Here is a 21601-nt window from a genome sequence, read left to right as displayed (position 1 = left end):
TAAAACTGTCCTAGACAGTTTTCCTTTAAAATTATTTTTTTAAAAGCCAATGTGAGTAATTTACTGTATTCCTGTAAGTTCTCTGTTTCCTCTCATTTAAATCCTTTGGTTATAATCGTGGCCAAATATTTTCCTCATCACAGCATTATGTTAGGAAATGTTTTAAGGCCTATTTTGATAATTAACTGCTTGATATCAGATTTCAAAGACTGCTTATAATGTCATCATCTCCCTTCTGGGTTCTTGTCTGCTGGTCCTGCCCCACATTATCTCCCCTTTTGCCCAGCAGGAGCAATCTGCAACCACATAGTGGACTCACATGGCTGGAAAATAGCCTGTTCTCATCCCCTCGGTTATTTTTCAGTGGAATCAGTTCTTTAACCTAATCTACTCAGTAGCTGTAATTGTGCCAGTGCTTGAAGGACAGAGCTGGTGAGAGAGCAAGAGGCTGATCCATGCAGCACTTCCTCTGAATCTTGTCATCACATAAATAAAATTATGTATATGTTTGTGGTTTAGATGATGTTATATGTTCTTTCGCTAACTACAACAATAACGTCTGCTACATACAGAATTAATAAATCATGTAAATTTTGTCTTTACTTCAAATTTCTGATAGAGGGCAATGTTAGAACAGCTTATCTTCTGTCCTTGTTTTTCACAGGCTATAAACGATGGTATGTCTGGCTCTCCACAGACGTGCAGCAGAGCTAATAATTCACTCAAAGTTCCTGGGAGCTGAAGTCCCATTTTGTCACACATACCTCCAAGGCAACCACATGGACTTTGTGACACTTATCACTGCCAGTTTATTTTTAATTTGACAGAAGGGCAGTGATTTACCTGCTGATAAATTTAGATCTTTGAGTATACTCCACATTTCTTTACCAAAATGAAATGATCTCAGAGGAGGCACTGAGGTTTATGGTAGCACTTACTCCTAATTTGTGAGTAAGTGATCATCAGCAGTGGCATTTTGAATATTTTATCTTTGCGTCTATTCTAGAAGTGTATCCCAAAGTTCAGACAAGCAGTACATTTTATTCTGTCTGACACCTGTAATGCAGCAACACAATAAACATTTTTAAGTTAATTCCATCACATCCCTTGCATCTTTTTGCCTTTTGTTTATTCTGGAGCTCAAAAAGGTTGAAAGTCTCTTTTTAGAGGGCTCTTCTGGAGTTGGGCTAAATAACATACTAGATTCTTCCATGTCAAATTCCTTTCAATCACATTTGTTCTGCTTGGGTGGATTAGTAATGAGATCAACAGTGTTTCAATTAAACAATGAAGACAGACACAAGCTTACACTGAATTCCCTGGATTTGGAAAATACAATGTGAAACAGCACCTTCTTAAGATAAGGCATGCATTAAAAAGAAAAGGGATAGTTGGAAGAACTGTTGACACTTGGTACATGTATTTGAGACAGCAGTAAGGTATGGAGGCACTTTTTCTTGCCTAAAGCACAACTTGGATGGCAAAAAACCGAATTTGGTAGATGCAGTTCCAAGTTCCATGTAAGGTAATGCCTAACACATTGCAGGTGAGAAAGGACATGTAAAAGTGTGAATAATAATAAATTACAATAGCAAAGATATATCTTTAACATTACTTTCACTCTTCAATCTCAAATATAGGTCTCTCATACATGTTTATTTTATGAATGAGGAGAAGGAAGCATTGGGAAGGGATCTGACATGCTCTCATTCAAGCAGTGTTTGAGTGTAGGTTGAATCCAGACTTCCAGCCTCTGGCACATGGTCAGAATGGCCCCACTGTGGAAATTGCTGCCTTCTCCAGGCTGTCTTTTCTCACCAACAGCAGAAATCGAGATTTGTATTTGAGGATGAACCTCTGCTAATAGGACTGCAGGTTCTTACCATGCAAAGGCTGGCTGAAACGATGCACTTCCCAGTAAGGAAAATGAGCACAGGAGAGCTTAAAAAAGGACAGAAATGGTGCAGTTCAACTTGGGATCATTATATTTGAAATCAACTGTCTAAATACTGTATTTTACCTGTGTTTCAGGTAAAAATGTATTTAAGAAGGGCATAGTTGCCAAAGGAAAGAAATTACATTCTCTGGCTATGACAGAGGGGAAGGTCATCCAGCTGGACAGCAATTCATGGAAAAGCTTATTTCTTCGCATTATATATATATTTAAAGAGACTTTTTGGCAGACAGTGTTTGTGGCAATGCAGAATGCATGCTGCTCACAGAAGTGCTTGGTGGATCACTTCCCTTCAATAAGATCCCTATGCTAACTTCAGCAACTGCTTTGGTTTATAACTATTATTGGGATAGTAACTACTTTTTTTTCTTTCTTTAAGGGTGTTTTGCATGTTTTATTTCTTCTTTGAGCAAATTAATTGATCTTGACTTCTTCATGCTCATGTGCTTTTCTTCTTCTCAGTGTGTTTTTCCTATATGCCCATTCTTCCTCACATTTTGCACACTGATCTGCTCCTCCCCTCCACAAGCCCTCCAGGGCAATGCCATCCTGCAAGCGAGGGACCACTATGATTGCTGTGATGTGATAGCCATGATTTGGAGGTAGCTCTTGAGTTCCTGTTACCCCTCTTCTTTAATAACAACAACTCCTATGATCTTTTGGCCCAGAGCTCACAGGTTTCCAGGCTACCGTGAGCAAGAGTTTATTCTGATCTGATCTTCTAGTTGCATCACTGGGGTTTGAGAAGTCATTGTCTGTTAATACCTGGAGTTATGCTGTGGTCATGAGGACAGAGTGCCTTGGGGAAGCCTGGATGTGCCTCTAATGCATGCCCAGATAAAATGCTGCAGTTGTGGGACCCTCGTGTAGCAGCACAGCTCCGCAGGATGGAGCAGGCTGCTCAGAGAAGTTGTGGATGCCCTCTTCCTGAAAGTGTTCAAGACTGGGCTGCATGGGGCTTTGAACAACCTGGTTGAGTGAAAGACGTTGCTGCCTATGACATGGGGTTGAAACTAGGTGATCATTAACGTCCCTTCTAACCCACATCATCCTGTGATTCTCTGATTCCATTTATATCTCTGTGGTGAAGTAGATCTCGTGTCTGTGTGGAGGATACACAGCTGAGCAAGGAAGACTAGTGCCGTTTCTGTGCTTCATTGCTCTGCACTAAAATAGTGATAATAATGTACAATCTGCAGCATGTCAGCTACAAAAACTACAAAACAAGTAATCTTAAAAAAAACCCTTATGATTACATTTTATTGATATTTGCTATTTTCTGATGCCACTAACAATCCCCACCTTTGAGTTTTTCTGCACAGCTCATGATTTTTTCTTTTAATGCACATGCAGTAACTGTGCAAAAACCAATGTAATATTGTAGGCTCTTCCAGTCACTGTTGCAAGCATTGTGACACCGCCTCTGCCTCACCACATTTGCAGAGAGACCTTTTGCCTTGGTAGCTTGCATATCCCATTGGTCTTAATGGCACACTGCCAGTCTGAAGGATTAATCCAGACTGTGATAACTGATAAGAGCTGGTGCTTGCAGGGAGCCCAGGGTATTGGAGATCTAATACTTGATATGTCCTTTGCTGAGCTGGAGATCTGCACAGACTGCTGGATATTTCTGCTAGTGTGATTATATTTTAAATTTGACTTCTAAGTACTCAAAGTAGGCTATTTTTACAGAGTTATATATATTTAAATAGCTTTCTTTAAAGTGTCCCTTTATGGAAAGGAAGTGTGCAGGGCTAATTATGGTTGAGCACTAGCCTCATATATCCAAGGCCATAACATACCTGTAATCTAACCCATGCATCTGATTTTTAAGGGCAGCAAACACATCCTCCTGGCAGCTTCCACCTCCCATCCAGTCACTAGGTAGGTAATTTTCCAGATTTCACATTTCTGTCATTTTCAAGTTCTTAATGAATTTATACAAGACATAGAATACACAAATGGGTGAGATACTCCTTAAAAGGAAAGCCACTGCCACCAAGGCCTCTAACTGTTACAAAGTCATGCTGTTTTTAATGCAACATTCATGTGTGTGTCACACCAGCTGTTTTTCTGGATTAGCCACATGACTCACATAGCATTATATTCTGTCCCTGACAGTATTCAGCAGAGGAAGGAGCAAAAAATATCCTAATCATGTTTAGCTGAGGATTGGGGTAAACCATGACTGATTTCAAAATTTCAATGTGTTGCAACTCTGAACACTGGTGTTGGTGTTCATGCCCTTACCATCTCCTGTGGAGTTCTGGCCATTGGTAATATCTATCAGCTGGGAGTCCCACAGTTGAACTGTCTCTCATGAGAAAGAACCTAACTTCACATCACTCCTAAATGGGTCACATCACTCCTAAATGGGTCACATTTTGATTTCTCCAACTCTCCATTCCTCCTTGTATCAGGAGAGAGAATAGAAATCCACACTACACATTTTCTGTGTTGTCATTATCTGATGCATTTCTGTTGCTCATGTTTCTGTGCTTAAGCAGACTTTTCCATCTTCAGGCTTATCCACCCTGGAAATAAGCTGTTGTTAAGGAAGTTAGAGTGTGAAATTGAAGGTCAATATTATTTAGCACAAACTTTTTGTGCAGCTACCCCTTCTCTGCACTTGGAGGACTTTTAAAAATGTCTCCCAGATTGCTTCTGCTGCATACTGAGAGCACATTGTGAAGGTGCCAGCTTACTCCCCAGAGCTCAGATCCTTTCCCTCTATACCTCAACAAGAGGGGCAGATGTGCTGAGCCAGGTGCAGTGCACAGCAATACCATCTGGGCAGGACAACCATGTCCCCTGGCAAGCTCTACTGCTACCCCTGTGCAAACAACCCCTCCAAAAGCTTGTTGGTGACCTCCCCCAAAGCCTCCTTTAAGCCCCTCTGACTCTGTTGTTCCTGAAATAGGGTGAAGTGCTGTCATTGTGTGCATAGACATGGCTGGGCATAGTGCAAAGGAAAGGGCAGAGAGGGTTGTAGGTAAATAACTTGGCTGTGATTTCACAAAATCTGCATAATATGAAAGATTAAAGTGATTACAAAAAGAAGGGGGAAAAAATTTATTAAAAAAAGGAGAAGAAGAAATGTCCCTCCTTTTTTCATGTCTGCATTTGCTGTGCAGTCACAAATGCTTTGGTGCTCTGATTCAAGGAGAATTTTGTCATATGGGTGAGTTTGGACATAATCTTGGTATAATTCCTTAGCTTTTAGAACACTAGTATGCCCCAGGTAGAGCTCTGCAGAGCTGTCAGTTTTATTTGGGTGGGATTTTTTTTTTTTTTAATTTACAGAATATCTGAACATTTGAGCTACAAAAGCAATGCAGAAATCATTTATTGTGTAATGGCTTTTCCCTTAAAGGCAAGCTCACAGCGTAAAAGGTCTCCCAGGCTGCGGAGGGCTGGCTGGAGTTTCTGAGTGAAGGCCAAAAATATGTTCTTGCAGCAGTGTTTCCAAACTGATGGCACTACAACAGAGGCAGCTCCACTAGAGACGAAGCAAGCAAACCCACGCTTTGGCAGCATGGGGAGTTCTGCCTGCCTAGACGTAAGGGTAGCTGTCATCTTTTCAGTTTTATTTGTCTTTGCCTAAGGCACTGGGAGGAATTATGTTCATATGGTAAATAAAAATAGTCCAGGTAAAAATATCCTGTGTCTTTATCCTCTCACTTTTATCTTACCCAAGAGTTATCTGCATCACTTGGGAAAGCTGATACTCTCTGAACACAGTACAAGCCCTATATAGTGTTGGGTGCTGTGACTAATTACTGGGTAGTTACAAGTGCTGAAAAGAGCAGAGAAGAAGACAGACCCCCTGAACTTTCCACTGTTTTTGTCTTGCTTTAACTGCCATGGGCTTAGCACTCCTTTCAGCTGGGGCCAAGAAGAGGTTTCAAATGACTGGTGCAAATGGACTAAAATTTCAGGGTAGCACATGCCAGGGAGGACATTCTCTTCTACCTAGCTAATTCCCAAAATATAAACAGCAGGCATCGGCTGAGCTGAGGGAGCCTCTCACTTGTACAGTGCTTTACCCTGCTGGTTGACCTAGTTGCTGATGCAGAGAGTTACACACAATGCCAAGCCTGTTAAGTGACTGCAGATTTCTTTGCACAAACAAGCAAACAAGAAATTAAAGAAAAGCTTCAGCAATGCTGATAAGCTTGTAGGGGCACTTAGGGCTTGTTTGTTTGGTTTGGGATTCAGTTTGGCCTTTCTTTGAACTCAGCTAAGATGGAAAGCTGTAGTAAGCTTCAGTGCAGCACACAAGACCAGAGGAGGCCAGAGGTGGCTGCAGCTCCCTGGCCGTTTGGGGCTTGCAAGAGCACACACAGCATCGGTCCTGCTCTGTATGTCAGGTTCCCCAACGCCCTGGAAGTGTTTGCTCTGTCATGCTGGTGTCAAAGAGATAAAAGGAAAGATGGAAACCATCTGTGCTATAACACACCCTAGTCAAAGGTGTCTCAGGGCTTCTGGAGACGAGCAGCGTCAGTGACGTTGCCATGCCTGCTTACCCGTGATTATCATATCACTGAACATTAAAGAGACTTTGGGGAGCTTCGGAGGGGCCTGAACTGCAGTGGAAAAGTGTGCAGCAATTTGTGCACAGTGGCTTGGTTAGGACTACATCAGCTTTAAAGCATCATTGAACTGCTGGTCTAAATCCTTTTCACCCCTAAAAGCACACAAATACGAAAATGCAAATACAGTTTGTACTAGCCACATGTGTTCTAGGACTATATTTAAGTGCCACATAAATGTTTTGGGGTAGCAGTTAAAAATAATTTCAGTAATTTTAGAAATTTTTTTTCAGTAATTAAACTTTGTTTTTAGTACCAGGCATTTAGTACCACAAAGCATAAGAGATTATGGTAAACATGATGATGGTGGAGAAGTGAGGCTTGCTCCTGTAGGAGTCCTTTATCCCTGTAACACAGATATGCAGGAACTGTTTTTATGTTGTACTTTGAAAGATTATTTGTGAACAATTTAGGAACTGAAGACAGAATTTATGATGCATAAAGAGAAGATAGTTCTTTGCTCAGTGGTATTGATGCTCAAAGAGCCAGACACTTTACTGGGTCATTTGTTGCTCTGCCTTTTTCAGAATATTTTCATCAGGTGTTTTTCTTATTCTTTATATGTCTTCAGGCAGGGAGAAGTGACCTCATAACTTTGTTTTATTGAAAAGAAGGACCATGAATTTTCCTTCTCAGTTTGACTGTATCTATGAGGTTAGTGACGTGTATGCACTGTGGTACCTGGGTAGAAGATTACAACTCATGGATAACATTCAGGGCTGTGGTGCTTTAGATGTGTAACTGGAGGTAAATGAAGCTGATCTGCATATAAAATATTCTCTTAATGAAAAAGCACACTAAGGTAGACAGATCTCGATGTTACAACTACACTTTTAGGATCCTAATGATGATGACAGACTCTTTCAGCAACATTTCTGTGAGACGTGAATGTTTTAGAAACCATTCTTCCTATTAAAGGTGAAACTGTGGAAAGAATCTTCTCATCACCAGCAGCACAAAGGACCCCCCAGAACTGCTTTTCGTTTATAATATATTACACTGCATAAACATTAATGGGCCACGTGTGCTAGAGCCAAACCTTCTGAACCAGATCCAACAACCGTAGGCGTTACCATGGCAGTGTCTCCACCAGCTTCTAAGCAGTCTTCTTGAGCAGCTCCACCATGCTAGCTCTTGTTCAGAGCCTGAGGCCTAAACTCAGTCCCACAGACCTTCTTTTCCTACACAGCTAATTACTATCCTCTCGTACCCTTGCTACACAATTGCACAACCACAGCTAAGGTTTGCACTCTCCATGACAATGCTGTCAACAAATGGTCTCTTCGCACGGTTTTTTGGGCTGAATGCTCAGAGATCTGTACTGCAACAAGGTCCCCAGGGATGTGGTCATGGCCCCAGGCCTGACAGTGGGCCAGAAGACTTTGTACAATGCTTTTAGATATATGGTTTATGTTTTAGTCTGCCCTTTGGCAGGAGTTGGATTGAATGATCTTCTTGAGTCTCTCCCAGCTCAGAATACTGTATGATTCTAAGTTTCTGGTGTTGTCTACTTTTCCCACTTCTTGATATGTGAGTACAAGAATACTAGCACAGCTGTTTGGTGAAAACTTTTGAGATCACTAGCTGCAAGAAATGAGAATAGAAGAGGACTTAGCTTTCTTACTTTTAATTAAAGTGAGAAAACCAAATAATGTCGCTCACTTACAATGCAATAGAAGTCTCATCTGTTGGAGAAGGACAAACAAAGAAGCTAATATGCAAACTCAGGCTGTCCTTCAGTGCATGTTACTATGGCTGGTAGGATTTTTATAATCTGCCTCCCCTGCTATTGTCACTTTATCCTGCCATGGAAGTCTTACTCAGCTGAAAGTGTTAGTAACTGATCAATGCCCTGCTAGAGCCTGGATGTGAGCCCCTGTTTGCTGGATGAGCTCAATGTGCCAGGAGCAGCAGCTGGCCGAGGGCTGGCAGCAGGAAGAGGTGTCCCTCCATCTGTAAAGAAAATCCTTAGTCATAAATGAATCAAACCAGAACTATTTCACTAACTTATGCAATGTTTTTAGAAGGGCATTTATTGTAATATATTGTGAACCTGGAAATCTCTTTTTCTTTCCTCCCACTCCCCTGAAGATATGTATTAAACATTAAAAAAGAAATGTGGCTGCTTGTACTTTTTCATTTGCAGAGTTAATTTCTAAAGCAGTGATTCTTTTTACTGCAAGATCTAACTAGAGGGTACTTAACTCTGCATCTCCAGTAATGAAAGAGGCACTGTTTGATTTATGAGAGGAAGCAACTGCAAGGTTTAGGTTTCTTCCTAACATCTCAGTAGCTGCATTACAAAAGACCATCACTTATACTGTCCATATTTCCATAGTCTAAATATCACCAAAGCATGTAGGTACAAGAATCTAGACCTAACAGAGTCAGAGAAGCTCCTTTGTCTCACTTCTTGCAATGCATAAGAAAAGCCCAGTCATGGTAAAATGCTCATTGCTGCAAATTACATTTTAAGCACAATTGACATTCCAGGCTGAAATCTAGAAAAAAAGTTCAAGGAAGGATTCCTGTCCAAGGGTTCTTTGAGTTAATTCTTTGTGCATCATTGTAGCCATTAAGTCCTTAGTATTGGTCTTTTATACATATGAAATTGTGATTACCCCATTGTGAACCAAAGTACTGTTTTCACACAACATGGAGGATTGAGATGACATCCATTATCACATTGGTACTGATTGTGGGTAACACTGAAGTACCTTTTATTAAATTGACCACTTCAGGAAACAGGCAATAGGTCAGTGAACTTACCAAAATGAGTTATTTCTTCAGGATTTATTTGGAACCTGATGGCTTGCAAGAGATGAAACTGAAAAATAAGACAAATATATCTGTAACTAAGACCACATATCTGAAGCATAGTTTGACCTTGGGATACTATTATATCTGGAGTTGTTATGACAAGTTTAAGAGATGTGTGGCCTTCTGGGCCCAATTTCTATTTTAATAATGCTGATGTATCTGAAGCTTCTGTAGAACTACTCTGCTGAATTTGAGCAACTAGGATCACCTATGCTTGAGTAGGATTTTTTTTTAATGTTTCTTTTGCTTGAGGAGCACAAGTATTCCCACTAAATGTATTTGCAAACTTTCCTGGCTGATATTTTTTCTCCCAGTGAGCTGTAATTCTCACCTAACTGAAGGAACAGATCTGTGTTTTCAGAGGTCTGGACAGCTTATATGCTATGTTTTGGACTTCTTAACTTAAATCATTGAAAAAGAGAAATTTAAATGTTTCTAGTGTCATCACATCCAACTGTAATTTCAGGGTGGCTTTGATCTTTCCCAGCCTCCCAAGATACAACGTAGTGGTTTGAAACTTGGGGTACTTCTTTCCAAAGAGCCCCCCTGGTGATGGGAGGATATGAATGACTGCTAAAGCATTTTCTGCTTCATATTTTATGCCCTAAAATACTGCATATAATTTGGTTGATTCTGCAGTTACTGCAGTGGATACTAAACACTAGGAGATGGGGATGTATTATTATTTAAATAATGTTATTTCTAATAGTGTACCAACATATCAAACTTCAAGCATATTCCAGACAAGGAGCCTCTGTAACCAGTAGCTCCTTGTCTCACAGCTTAGTTGCTTCAGTTGATGCTGTGACTGCCATTACAGTGACACTTTCAGAGCATCAGTCAAGCACATTAATGCAGCTTTAATTACTGATACAGTTACTCTAGCAGTATATAAACCTCACTGTACCAGCCAGTTAATTCTTTGTGGGCATTTATGTTTATGATTTAACCCACAGCCCAAAATCACTTACCCTGTAATAAAGTTTGTTGTTTTATCTCTCCGTATCATGCCCTATACAAGCCTTTCAAAATTTATTCCTTACAGGTTTAGAAGTCATCCCTTCCATTATATTATTAAGAAAACCTGAATTTCTTATCTGGGGTTTGTGTTGAATGTTTCATTTTTATCTTCCCCCGCAGCTTCTTTGGAATATCAGGTCTCTGATCTGCCTGCAAACCCCAAGCAGTTAAATACTACTTTGGGCAGCTTTTCTACTTAAGGGCATGATTTCAGATTGCTTGCTATGACAGCCTTGCAGTACCAGTTGTTATCTGGCATGGGTAAGTATTTAACTTTGTATTTTCATTGGAATCACACTCATTTATTCTCTATTCAGTGAGTACTGGAAGTTTAACATGTCATTTGTATTCTCTGTGGTATTTTGAAAAATATCAGCTGAATCATTATGATACAAGGAAAATAGGTGCCTCCCAAATTTGTCTCCAGTTTTTTCTTCTCTTAGGGCATGCAAACTATGTGAAAACTTCACTTTTGGCTTGGCACAAAAGCAGTTCCACATAGAGCTGAACATTAGTGAAAACTAATTACACCATCCTCGGCTTCCCAGCAGTGAAAGAAAAGAGGAGTTATCAGAGGAGGATGAGCCAAGAGAATGACCTGGTTTTCCAACACTGTGCACAGAGAGACATAAGCCGTGGCTGATGAGGAATGCTAATGGTATCATGCAGCTGGCATCCCTGCTAAAGCAAGCAGCCGCAGTGACAGCTTGGTCTGCCATCGGAGGAAATCAGTGCCTGTCTTGCAGGAAGCAGAGCTGCCTGCTTTCTCATCAGTGTCCTGAGGGATTTCGCTGCAGCTCTTTATTATTACCTTTATTTTATACTTCACTCATGGGGTCATTAAGCATGCCATGTGAACGCGTGATTTAGATCTCCCCTATGGGGCTCTGGTGCATGGTAATGGTACATGAACCGCATGGCTTTGTCGTGTCATTGTCCCATAGAAGCTCATCTAAGGTTTGGTAGAAGGAGACAATTTGCCCTATGGACAGCAGCAGTAACCACATCTGCTTCCCACGATTTGTGCAGAAATCCTATCTCACCTCATCCCATCCTTGTCTCCCTCCTCCTCCACAGCCCCAGGTTCCCTCCATATCTCCTAACACCCTTTGCCCCCAGTAGCCTGCCAAGGACTGGCCAGGGAGAAGACAGTGTATGCTGAGGCTGGTCCAAGCCAGTGCTGTTTGGCTAAACAGAGCAGATGATCACTGAGCTCCTGCTGATACCTCATCTCGGTGCAAGCAGCCACTCGGCTGCGGAAAAAAATTATGAGCAGAATGTGTTTAGCCAGTGCTCGCTCCCCAAAAGAAGAGGACTCTATTTGCTTAATAAATCCTTTTTACTTGGAAGAAAAAGCTGAAGACAAAACCTTCTGCAGGTGGGTCGTTTTAACCTGACTTCCTAGAAAAAGATGAGTGCTACTCTGGAGAAATGCAGAGACTTTGGAGTGCTAAAACCACAGAGCCGTATCTGACTGGAGCTGAGTGGAAGGTATAGCAGGTATGATGGACTGCCTTTGCTGCAATGGTAGACTGCCACTGTTGGTGCCTGCAGCTTTCCTCAAACTGGAAAAGAAGCAGCTCTCTGCCACTTTCTGATATTTCTGTTGGAAACCCAAAGTTTAGAAGGTATGTATCATCTGTCAAAACCCTTTATGAATCTTACTAAGATAAAGATGATAAATAAAGATGCAGGGGTGATGGATACGTACTATGGAGTGTAGGGGCAGAGTTAAGCAGAGTTTGCAGCTTCAGGCAGCCCTAGGCCAGTCATGTAGAATTTGTGGAGGTCTCTTTTATCTAGACAGAGATCCTCAAGGGAAATGTTATCCCAGCCAAAATGTTGGCAGGAGACAGGATGTCATTTGGATAATGGGAATATACATCTGATGAGAATTTAGAGACCAGACAGTTTACAGAGAAAATAATGAGGCAGAGCTTTAAAGTAAAAGCTACCAAACACAGCAGTGTATTAGCTGTGGTCCTGCAAGTGGAATTTCCCAAGTCAAATCTCCCTGTTGCAGCTGTTTTTATTCAAGATTAACAGATTTATGAAGACATTGTATGGACAACAAAATTGGAAGGATGATTTGAGTGTCTAGGGCACTTCTTTTTTTTTTTCTAAGGAAAAATGCCAAGATGCCCTTTTCATTTCTGTGTAATCCTTGGCAGAAGGGGCAATCCATGGTTGCTAGTTTTGAAGATTTTACTGAGACCAGTATGATATTGTGATGATTTTAAGTGTTCATCGTGAAACACTGGTATATTTTCTAAGTTTCCCTTCATCCCTAGTGTCAACTCTTCCTATCATCTTCAGGGAGATTGAACTGTTGAGAAGAATAACCCCTGCACACAAGGAGCAAGAAGACATGGAGTTCAGAAAATGGGAGAAGGTACTAGAGTGAGAAAAAATCTCTGAGGAATTAGATAATAGAAGAAAGAATATTAAGGAAATGGCAGAAGAGTGTAAGATTTAGGGATGTGCCTGGAAGGGCTGCAGCCAGGTGTGGGTGGAAGGAAGGGAGGAGGAACAGGGAGAGCACGAGGTGTTTGGGAGGGGGCAGACAAGTGTGTGCAGGGTGACTGGGGCAGAGCAACCTGGTGTAGGCCTGGCTTGCTGTTGTTAAGGTAACCACAGAAATAGGAATTAATTGTCCATTTCTGTAACCCCTCATGTTATGGAAGAATTTTCTTTAACATCAACCAGAATTTGCTGCCTGCATTATTTTGAAACTTTGAATAATATAAATCAAGATGGGACAGACCTGCCTTTTGATAATAGAAGAAAATCTGGAAATAAGTGTGTCATGGTTTGACACTGGCCAAATGCCAGGCACCCATGAAAGCTGCTCACTCACCCTCCCCTGCTAGAGCTGGACAGGGGAGAGTAAAATTTAACAGAGGGTTCATGATTTGAGATAAGGACCGGGAGAAAACACTCCAAGAGCAAAACAGGCTCACTGTAGAGATACAGAGTGAGTTTATTACTAACAAAATCAGAGGAGGATAATGACAAGTAAAATACACCCTTAAAAACACCTTTTCTTCCTCCAATGCCTCCCTCCTTCCCACTGACAGTGCAGGGAGACAGGGCATGGGGGTTTTGATCAGTCCATCACCTGAGGTTTTCTTCCACTCCTCAGGGAGAGAAGTTGTTCCCCTGTGAGACTGTGGGATCCCTTCCCACAGACAGTTCTCAATGAACCTCTCCAACATGGATTCACTCTCATGAGCAGCAGTCCTCCCAAAACTGCTGCAATGTGAGTCCCTCCCACAGGCACACAGTCCTCCCAAAATTTCTGTGGTGTTGGTCACTTCCTTGGGGTGCAGTCATCCAAGGAAGGCTGCTCCAACCTGGAAGCAAGGGCCCTCTGTCTCTGTTTGGGTCTCCCACTGGATCACAGGCAGAAGTGCATCAGGCATCCACCTGCTCCGGCTTGGGCACCTCTCCCATGGGCTGTGGGTGGATCTCTGCATCCCCCGTGGATCCCCACAGGCTGCAGGGGCACAGCTGCTTCTCCATGGTCTGCACCATGGTTATCACCATGGCCTGCAGAGGAATCTCAGCTCTGGCACCTGGAGCACCTCCTCCCCCTCCTTCTCCACTGATCTTAGTGTCTCCATGTTGTTTCCCTCACATGTTCTCACCTTGTCCTCTTCTCTGGCTGGAATTAGAACAGCACCTCCCACCTTTGTTTTGATTTCTCCTTAAATCTGTTATCACAGAAGTATTACCATCATTTCTAACTGGCCCAGCCTTAGCCAGCAGCATGTCCATCTTCAGAGCCATCAGGGATTGGCTCTGCCAGACGTGGTGGAAGCTTCCAGCATCTTCTCACAGAAGCCACCTCTGTGGTCCCCCTGCTACCAAAAACTAGGCCATGCAAAACTACACAAAGTGAAAAATTAGGAAATTACTTTTGTCTTCTGAAGTACTACACTCTCTTTGTTAATTTTTCAGTCATCATGGTAAGCTCATAATAAATTTCTGGAGGAAAAAAAAAGTAATAATTTTCTTGTTAACAATTAGAAGATGCATTATGTTAAAAATGCCATAAGAATATTTAAATTTGAATATTTTCCTAAAGATTAAATATCCATTAAGTGACTGCAAATCACTAAGAGGCAGCATAATTTTTTTTATTTGTGCAATTATGAGAAATACATATAAAACTCTTCCAATTTAAGGTTTTATTACTTGAGCATTGACAAGGATTTATTAAATAAAACTCATTCATGGAATCACTTTTTTTCTAGCCTTTAGTATCTAATTTTGAAACTTATCAGTTTGCTATGGTTTAATATACATTAGATTTGTTAAATGCAAGAATATAACCATTAGCTTTGGATAATAAATGGTCTGTTGTAAGAAATAATTTAGCATATCATCAAAGCAAATAGTAGAACTAATTGCATTCCATTTATCATTGACCGTGTCAAATCTGGTGTGGTATTTAAAAGCAAACTTTGTCTGAGAATTAAATGGAAGTCATTGACATTGATTACACTTATGATTGTGTTTACATGTAGTGAAACCTCAGAAACACACTCTGCAGTTATTATTATAATCATTCATTTAAACTCCGCTGCTAGCACAGAAAATGGTAAGCACGCCTTTGGCTTCTCACAACAAACCTAAGCCCAAAGCCCTACTCCATAACTAACAACATATTGGGATGTTCTGAGTAAAGGGCCATCCGGGAGATGGTAACCTTAAATTCATACTGCTTTGGGCATTTTTTCCCGTGATGGATGACATGGGGGCAGCCATCTCTCCTTACGGCTCCTGTGGCACCTGAGCTGATGATCCAGTGCAGCCATGGGACTACAGCAGCTTCCCAGATGTTGTGTTGGGTGCCTACCCCACACTTCCCATCAGGAGAAAAGGGAGAATACAAATTCTAAATCATGCAAGAAAATTACACTTGACAAGAAAGTTGATGGTGGCTTTGCTTGTTTTTTTTTTCATTTAATTTCAAGATGAATCAGCAATTATCTGTCCCTTTGGAAAACTGTATCTAATAAAAAGAAACAAATCCCAGTGTAAGAGCACCAGGCAAAGCTAATGGCCCAAGCCCAGTTTAGGTGGTATTTTTTATGAGCAGATGCAGAGTAAGCATGCAGGAAGTGGCCACTGCAGTGTGCTTACTGGTACCAGTAACAGCTCCTTGAATCAGACCATCTCCCTGCTCTTTGCAGCAGTGGAGCTTGCAGGGGCTGTCCCTTGACCTGGGAGCTCTCTGCAGGCAGGTAAACAGCAAGAGCGCCGTGGCAGGGAGAGGGCCAGGACCCCTGAGGACTAGCTGGGGCTGGAGGCTCAGCTTAGCTGATCTCAGCAGCTCTTTGCCCTTTGGTCTTCCTGCTCTGCAGCCACCCAGGGGGGCCCTGGCTACAGCCCCCACTGTCCTGGGGCTTCCTGGCTGGCGTGACCCCATTGTCCCGCACGATATCCTCCTTGGGTCTTGCTCTGGGGTTTGGGAGATGTTAAAAATAGGTGAGACCTTCTGGCTTTGCACTTACATCTTCTGGTGCGAGTGTGCACAAAAGGCTGCTCACTCCTGCTGATGAAACAGGCCAGGACAAAGGGCATCAAACACAAGACACTGCTCCAGGCTTGTCTGGTGCTCACTTCAAGTTCAGTTTTCACTTGCATTTCTCTCTGGTCAGATTTGGAAGGTACTGAGTACTTTGACCAGCTGCAAGGAAACGGAGTGTAACAAAAATAACCCAGCACTGTTTGCCTTGCTTTGCTAACTTTCCTGTTGCTTCTGCAAATCTGGCTGGAAATAGCAAAGCTGGGGGATAGCACAGACACAGTACCATGAGCAGATGATATCCATAGCTACTGTTTCACCTCCAACAATGTATCTGAGCCAGGACATAGCTCCTAAAGGATGTCTCCCGTCCTAAACAAGATCAGGGATCTTAGTGGCAACAAAATTAAAAAGGGGTTTCCTTCTTCGTTTTCGAGGACCACAGAAAGACTGAGGCTGGGAAAAAAAATTGCAAGCTACAAATCTTAGCGTTAAGGCCCAGGCCCTTGAGAGAAAGAGCAGAAGGTACACAGACACAATTTCTTGAGGTGAGGATCAAATTTGGTTGAGTACAATTAGGGACTCAAAAGCATGTTGATGAAAAATTAGCTTGAAGACCCTGAGTACCAGCCCATCATTCCTGCAGTGCTCTGACAACCAAATGGACATGACAACACTCTGTTCCTTCCTGTATGCAGGTGACACAGATGTGACAGATCCTTCTGTATCTCTGAACTGTGTTAAAGAGGTAACTATTCCATGCTAGTCACTATTGCCAACCTATAATGTGTGGTGTTTCTGGTTTTTTATGTGGAAGAAAAAACAATTCTTTATTTAAAAAGCCTTCCATTTCTAAGGGAAAATGTATATGTCACAGAAAATTCAAATGCAGAGGGAAGTGAATAGTGCTACATGCTGCTCATCTTCCTCCTGCTAACATAACAACTCTAATCATGCAAGCAAAGCAAACAAGATTTACAGGATTTATCTTAAATTGGTCAGTTTTGCTTTTCAAATGTGTTGTTATTTGCTTTTAAAATAGCAGAAGAGTTTGCTAGAGTTTTGTGTAAGAGTCCTGCTCCTTTCATGCTAGTGGGAAAGGCCTCTGCCTTGACTTGTAGTTCTCTCAACCCCAAAATGTGTGAGACAACATTGTCAGTGAGAGAGGAAATGCAGGCACACATTTGGAGGCATCTCCAATGGCACTGGAGTGCAATCTCAAGAGACCACTTCTCTTCTTGCTGCTCCTGGGTAACAAGGGGGAGATCATCGCCACCTCTCGGAGCTGGGCGGGTGATGAAAGACATTGACAAGTAAAAAGTGCTTCTCCAGGGGTTAGCTGGAAGTCCTTCTTTTGAAGACTGTCTTCACTCTCGACAAAATGCCCTAGCAGCCTGGGGAAGCTCAGCAAAACCGGAGGTTATCAGGGGATGGTGTTTCCAGAAATCATGAGACCAACATGTGCATGTTCAGAAAGCTGAAATGTGACTGTCAAGAACAACTAGCCAGCCAAGCAGGCTAAAAAAACTCTTAATCATTGCATAAAGCTAGGATCACATTTGAGGAAGACTACTTACACAAGAAGTACAGGGCTGAGAATAAACATCTGGGAACAAAAACTTCTTGCAAATGCAACCAATGACAACAGAGAGAGTATTCATTCCAAAAAAAGTTAATTAGAAGAATCTCCCCATTCAGTAACCATCAGTCACAGCACATGATATGCATACTTTTAACCTCCTTGTGTGGTACACAGACCACTTCATCCTGCTTTAGTGTTTGGACTGTTGTGTTTTAAAGTTGATTTATTGCTGCTGACCAGTTAACTCTTCTGGGAACCAGCGCCTCCTGTTTATCTGCACAAGGGAACTCCATGCCACTTCTCCAATTCAGACATATTTGCAATGAGAAATGATAAATTCCACAGAGGCATAACCTTTGGTCTTCAGCTGACCCTTCAGGTATTAGTGATGATCCATTGCACCTGGATAACAGGAACTGGAATGGGTGTGATTAATAGACAGCTCAAAATCTATCACACCATGAACCCAATGAACCCTAAGTTCTAACCTGATTTCAACTTGGGCACATTTCCTACAGTAAAAAGTCCATATCATGTTGCAGATACTTAAAACTTTAAAATTTTCTTTACCAGTTAATGTGGGGTAGGCATGCAGGTGGCTAGACTCTCAAGTAGTGCTCATAGCTGAATATTCTCTTAAATAGCCTTTATTTGGTAGCTTGGATGGTGCTGGTTTTGGCTGGGGTAGAGTTAGTTTTCTTCACCATGTTATGGGGCTATGATTTGGATTTTTGCTGAACACAGGGTTTCAAACATAGTGATGTTTTTGTTATTGCTGAACAGGGCTTACACAGAGCCAAGGGCTTTTCTGCTTTTCGTGCTGCCACGCTGGCAGGGGGGTTGGAGGTGCATGGGAGACTGAGAGAAGACACAGCCAGAATAGGTGACTCAAACTGACCAAAGGGATAGTCCAGACCTCACGACATCATGCTCAGTAAAAAAAAGTGGGGGGAAGAAGGAGGGAGAGGGGCACATTTGGAGTGACAGCATTTGTCTTCCCAAGTAACTGTTGCATCTGATGGAGCCTTGCTGTCCTGGACATGGCTGAACACCTGCCTGATCCTGGGAAGCAGTGATTCATTCTTTTCTTGTTTTGCTTTGCTTGTGTGAGTGGCTTTTGCTTTACCTAGCAAACTGCCTTTATTTCAACCCAGGAGTTCTCCAGCTTTTACCCTTCTGATTCTCTCCCAGTCCCACTGGTGAGGGAGTGAGTGAGCAGTGATGTGATACTTGGTTTCTGGCTGGTTATTTTCTCTTAGTTTCTGCCCATCCAGTCTAGATTTTTTGGAGCTGACATTGTTCTAGCATTGAATTGCAATCAGCTTATGATAAATCACTGAATACTTCTAAACTGAGACTGACTTTTCTCTTGCTCTTCCCTCTTTTTATTTGACTTTGTAAAACAACCCAAATTTAATTTTAATTACTTGTGATGTCTTTGTGTAGTGCTTTGAGCTGATGTTTCCATTAACTTTGTGTAAATTACTTGGTTTGAGTATGAGATCTATTCTGTAACTATTCTCCATAGAAATTACACTCCTCTGAAACAGATAGAAAGGTGGAACCCTATTTTTGCCCCAGTTGTTTTGATTCAGAAAAACAGTCAGTAAATATAGGTGAAAGGTGACTGTCCCTGTGAGTTAAGGCAGAGATGTCTTTCCTCCCATTGCCTCTGAGCTTTTAATAATTATGAATCATCCTCCAACTGGTTATCAGTATTTCTGTCAACTGGCTGGAACAGCGATAGCTCCAAAGTATGCAGCAATAAAAAAGGTCTGAAGATCAGAGTATCAATTGATACTACTTCTACAAGGTCCTATTTATACAGATTGTTTTATTAAAAAGAGGAACTACTGAAGTTCAAGTATTTCTATGTCATTGTTGGTATGAGGGATCCAGAGCTATCACAGCCTTCATTTTCTTTTTCTCATAACTCTTCTCTTTGCACAGGCGTTCCTGCCCTGAGCAGCTCAGACAAAAATGTACTTTGGACTGATTCTTTCCTCCCACCCCAACAGCTGAGTGCTCCAGCTGGATGGCTACAGATTTTTAACTATACCCAGTGTCAACTATACCAAATGCCACCACATGAAAAAGGAGATGGAACAGGGAACAGACTCTCAAGTCCAAGCATTCAGAAATTGAAGAGACCTTTACCCTAGTTTGGAAGGTGGATCATTATTTGTATTTGTATTCTGTTGCGCTGAGTTTGCAGTAGCTAGGAACATTTTATTTTCAATGGAAGATGAAATTCCTGCGTAATCACGTAATTCCTGCACCTGAGGCTTTAAGGAAAAACACTGACCACTGCAGGAGTTGGCAGCAGTGGGGAAAGAGGAAGGGGAGATGGAGGAGGAAATAATCTCATTCTCTCACTGCAGGAGTGGAATCCGACCCTGCTGCTGATGAGCGGCGATAGAGGCAGCATCCGAGAGGGAGAGGAAATGGGAGAACCAGAGCAGAAAAGAGCCCTTAGGAAGACATCCTTAAGAGAAGGAAATACGTGGGATTAGCAGGGAAGGTCATCAGGCTGTGCAGCCCTCAGACATCTGTCCAAACCAATCTGGAGCTCCTGGCCACTGGGTTGCCTCATTAGTGAGTATTTTTTGCACTCCAAAAGATGAGGTGAGGAAGGATGTCTTTCCTGCTCCAGTTTATCTGCATCATAGGGGTAACACGTGATTTTGTCTATATCCAACTGTGAACCATACTCAAAAGAAAGTGGAGAGGCAAAAAAAAAAAAAAAAAAAAAAAAGGTAGAAGTGCCTCACAGTTGGAAGTAAGGGGAACTCAGAGCTGGAGATGCATTTTCTGCTTTGTTCACTTTCTCTCTTTGGAGCAGGAAATGTAAATTTTTACTCTACTAACCTATGAAATGAGGATATGGAGCCATACAATGTTAGGAATCCAAGTATTAAAACTGAGTGCAGATAAATGAGGCAGAAGGAAATTTTATATTATTATTTTTTTTTATATTTTGATTCTCTAGACAAAACAGGGACTGCTAAAATATGTACATTTACATTGAGCTGTGGCATCAGCTTTCTAATTCTGCATTGCTATCATCTGTAGTAGCAGAAACACTGCAAAGCATTCATCCATATTTTTTTTCTCATTTTATGTAAAGTGACTACACAGTTCAGTCTTGTACTTTCCCTAATAGTGTGCCACTCTTCTTTTTCCAGTAGATTTGAGAGGATGAAGTTTGTGTTTCTGTTTTCAAGTGTTGCTTCCTTCACGAGCAGGAAATCCTCCCTCCCTCCATGCATTTTTAAAATAGTTGACAGATCCCCCAATTAATTGCATATCAAACTGAAGTTGTTTTTCCTGTCCTACGTGACTATGCACTCCTCTTAAATAGTCCATCTGTTTTCTTACCCCCAAGAAGAATATTAAAAACATCCCCTACCCACCAAAACAAAAACTCTCCTGGGAAGATGAATGTGGCAGTAACATGTGCCAGTGAGGTCACTCATATATCACTGGGATATCTTTGAGTATTACCAACAAGAGACCTCCAAGAACATATATAAAATACATAGTAACATCTCCAAACTTGTCAAGTCCTTTTCCTAGTTTATATCCCTTCCAAAGATGTGTTTTGAAAAATCTACCTTCCTAATGAATACAGCTTTCTGGGTTACTCTTCTGTATATATCACTATAACCTTTGTCCTGCCCTCTATCCCTTCCTCTTTCTTTGCCTGTTAATAATTCACAATTACTGTACCATAACCAAGCTCTGCCCAAATTTCTCTTCCTATCTCTCTATAGCTTTTTCTGGTTTGGTTTTGTTTGTTTGTTTGTTGGGTGGTTGGTTGGTTGGTTTGTTGGTTTTGTTCTGTTTTTCAATATAATCTGATCCCTCCTCCTGCACTTGCATTCTGGAATGGGAACTCAAAATACAAGTAAGTCACCGATGAAGGGTGTAATGCAGAACACACCTGAAAAAACAGCATCGTAAACTGTAAAGCTGAATTTTTGGTCTTCAATACAGGGTTTGTTCCAAGTGTATGTAAGAGGTTTTCTGACTTCCTAATCAATGTAACTGCTTTTACTAACTTCATCTATAACCTACTAGTGTTTTTATCACAAAAAAGG

This window comes from Motacilla alba, chromosome 2 (assembly GCF_015832195.1).
Source record: "Motacilla alba alba isolate MOTALB_02 chromosome 2, Motacilla_alba_V1.0_pri, whole genome shotgun sequence".
Taxonomy (NCBI): Eukaryota; Metazoa; Chordata; class Aves; order Passeriformes; family Motacillidae; genus Motacilla; species Motacilla alba.
Note: the sequence above shows the minus strand (reverse complement) of the source record.